The sequence below is a fragment of the Mastomys coucha genome, unplaced genomic scaffold, assembly GCF_008632895.1.
Source record: "Mastomys coucha isolate ucsf_1 unplaced genomic scaffold, UCSF_Mcou_1 pScaffold3, whole genome shotgun sequence".
Lineage (NCBI taxonomy): Eukaryota > Metazoa > Chordata > Mammalia > Rodentia > Muridae > Mastomys > Mastomys coucha.
Genome location: NW_022196909.1, coordinates 17,593,857 through 17,597,662, shown reverse-complemented (window position 1 = coordinate 17,597,662; position 3,806 = coordinate 17,593,857).

The following is a 3,806-nucleotide window of genomic DNA, read 5'->3' as shown; positions in this document are numbered from 1 at the left end:
AGTCTGAAACCCTAAGGTAGTTTTCGTTTAAATGTTATTATTTTTAGCCATCATTATTTGTTGTATATTGAGCTTGTGCAAAACGAGCCAGTAACACAGTCAGAAGTTCTGGTTAATAAGAAATTGTGGCTTGATAAACGTGACTTCATAGCTTGATTGTTTTGATACTTGCTATGAAATTCTATGCCCAGAAGAGCGCAGCATATCCAAGCAGGGAAATAGATTTAGCTCTAAAAAATGAAAGCAATAATGTTTTCTTTTAATGACGAAAAGGTAAATTTGTTTCAAAGTACATTTGTAGGTTGTGGGTAGGCTGCAAAGCTAATGACTGTGAAATAATAGTGTTTATTCTCAACCAGACCCTTGAAACAGTTACCTCATAGAAAAGTAGACAGATTCCCTAGAAACTGGAGCTAACTCCTGAGGAAACCAATTGCTTTCTTTCTGGTCATTTGGTGATGGTAGTTGTTCTGTCATTATTTTTCCAACTGTTTTAAAAATGGGATTATTTTTAAAGAGATAGGAATACCTATGAACTTTCATTTAATTTGGTATGTGTATTCCAGAAAGTAAGAAACTCCACCTTTAAGTACATATGACAGAGAAGTCTTAACTAATTCTGATTCTAAACTCCTTAATCTTGACTCCAAATCAATTTGTGCATTTAGGATACTGCCTATAGTGGATGCATTAAACATTTAACACATCGATTAAGGTTGATTTTCCCCTTTGGAAATTTAAGTTTTATTTATATATATTATTTCTAAATTTTTAAGGTGACTGTTCATTTTATTTTGGTTCACTTTCGTGAAACTTACTTTGAGGTTACCCCCGCCCAAATGTATCCTTAGATGTAGGTTTATTGTAATCAAAGTTTGGTTTTGATAATTTACCGAACAAAAAGTTAACTTGTGTGATGGGCTAGAAGTGCACATTCAAGGATGCCCATCGGTGTGAAGCAGGTTGAGAATGTGTTGGGAATGCCCATACTTGGGCTACAGCAAGTCTGAAACAGACTCACAGTGAAGTTATTTTAAGGCGTATGCTAATGAAATCTGCCTTGCAAACCTCTTTAAATAGCCACCCAGGGCCCCATGTATGTCTGGGAATCAGGAAGGACTGGCAGCAGGTAGCATGGTGTGGAGGCAGGCTGGCCCTGTGTCTTGATCTCGGTGCTCAGAGCTCTTCCTCTTCTCCCTCAGGAAAACATGCAGATAGAACTTGAATGAGACTGCTTCAGGTTTCTCAAGCCATGAGTCTTTATTCTGTCCCTTGAGTGAAAGCTGGCGCTGACCTACCTGAAGGGAATGCCTTGATCTCTGTGAACCTAGTGGTTTTGACAGGACTAGTATTTACTCATCCTGAGTAAACAGTAGCGAGCATAAACTTGGAAACTTTTAACATCATTTTGTGTAATTGTCTCCTCTCTCTCTCTCTTTCTCTCTCTTTCTCTTTTTCTCTCTCTCTCTTATCTGATCAGTTAGTCCTTCTGATATAAAGCTCTATATTTATCTCGCTTTCAGTACTTTTGTCTCTGTGTCTTTCTTTAACAATCTGTAGATACTTATGCTTTGAAGTTTTAAAAACACTCAAAGCAATCTCTGATTAATATGACTGCTTGAATTTCAGAGGTTTTTTTTTTCAAAAATCAATGAACAAAAGGTTGATTTTACACTTACAGTATGATAATTGTAAGCATGACTCAAGGAAAATTGGCAATATTTTAGCAACTTAATAATGTTGTAAAAAGCAATGAGTTTTTTAAAATGAGAGCACAAAAAGCTTTCTTGGGCTTTGTCTTCAATCTTCAAGTTATAAGTCTATGAAAGAATTTTTTTTAAAGATACTAATATTTGTTTTGGATTCAAAATTAAAGTACAACTCAATGAATAAATAAATTTGATCCAGATAACAATTGCTGAATATTTTTAACAAGTTACATCCCTGATTTGTAGAGTTTCTAATTCACTCCAAATCCAGGTCAGAATGGCTCTTGGGTTTTTATTTTAAAAGTAAAATGTAATTTGAAGAAAATAGTTTATTGTGAATGTTAATCTTGATATTTCAATACTTCAATGAACAACCCTGAGTTTTACATTAACTTTCACAAAATAACTAATTAAAGACTTAAAGAGAACTATCACTAATATCGGTACGTAAATTGGAGGGTATAGTCTAGTTCGGATGCCATGTTTTTTATTTTCCTCTCCTAAATTTACTTTGGAATGGCTAACGTAGTAGAATACTGTCTTAGAAATCCTGTTACCCTTGCAAACAAGAAAGGAAGGAGTAGCTATAAGGGATGAATCTTTATGTCCACTTTGACCTTGCAGGACCACATTAAGACATCTATTTTTTGTTTTAACAGTTACTTAGAGATAGTCCTAGAGAAGTTCTAAACCAACTTTCAGGATGAGAATAGTGTATGGAAGTTGATGTAGTTTTCATGAGATTAACAAAGAGCCTGAATAAAATCACCCTATAGAGTACCTGGGCAAGGGTTTGAATGAGGAATTTACTATTGAAGACATTGTATGTCCCTGCTTTTGAGACCATGGCACATGAGTTGCCTGTGTTCTGAAGCTCTCGTATTATATTTACAGCATTGTGGATTTTAAGCAAAATGTTTGAAGTAATGTCTGGCATGGTAGGCACTGAAGGACTTCAAATAAATTTCTCCCGTTCCCTTGTAAGAGAATTGAATGCTAGGACTGGAAAAAGAAACCTATCTGTTGGATTCTCAAAAGAAAGATGCTAAAGGAGGGAGCAGAAAAGACATTATGGATGTGTCCTTCCCTAACACCTATCCTGTAACTAACTTCCACCGCAGGACGGGATGCATGGGCACCTCCATCCAGCTGTGCCCTGGAGAGGGCTGTATGATATTCCCCCTGCACTTTGAATAAGCAGGATTAATACTAAAGCCCCCCCCCCAAACCCTGAGAAAGTGTGAGTGATAACAAAGTCTCAAAATGAGCAAAATGACATTCATGACAGTGCTTGAAGGATCTGAAGCCAGGGGTTCTGGGCAGAAAATCTTCATAGGGGATGTTCGCAGTAACCAGTAAGGACTTGACAAAATACACTTAGGGCTTGAGAAGACTCTATGTCAACAGAGTGAAACAAAGAAAAAATCTCTCTCCAAGAGTAGAAAAAGATAATTTTCTCCTTTCTTAGTTGTGAATACATGATAAATATTTTAAAATAGTTTTTTTTCCTTGAAAAATAACATTTATTCCATGTTCCCTTTCAGAAAAGATTATATGCTGGTTCAGAAAAAAATAGAAAAATAAAACTCAGGATTGAAATATTTCGATACGTTATTTTGCTCAATTGAGATATTTTTCATGAAATTAAACCATGTATGCCCACTCTTATTTTGGAGAAATGGTCTGTGAGTATGACACAAGAGCATTTGCTTTCCCTTTTTTCATTGACAAGTAAACATGCTGCTTGTACAATATGTTCAGTCTTTCTTATTGTCCTTGAAGACAGAATCTTGACTTCACCCTGGTTCTCTATGGCTAGAAATTCACTTGTGGTTCTTTGTTGATATAGCTTATTTTCAAGTCCATTTGGTTCTTTCATGTCCTCTGCAACATATAAAGTCACTTAGAGCTAAAGTCAAACTGCCTCTCTGTTGTAGGCAATGCCTGAGCAGATTGTACGTGCTGAATGTGCGACTGGTGACTGGTAGCCTATTCTGGAATGGATGAATACTGTTCTGGACTATGGTACTGTGAGTGAGTGTGTGTGTGTGTGTGTGTGTGTGTGAGAGAGAGAGAGAGAGAGAGAGAGAGAGAGAG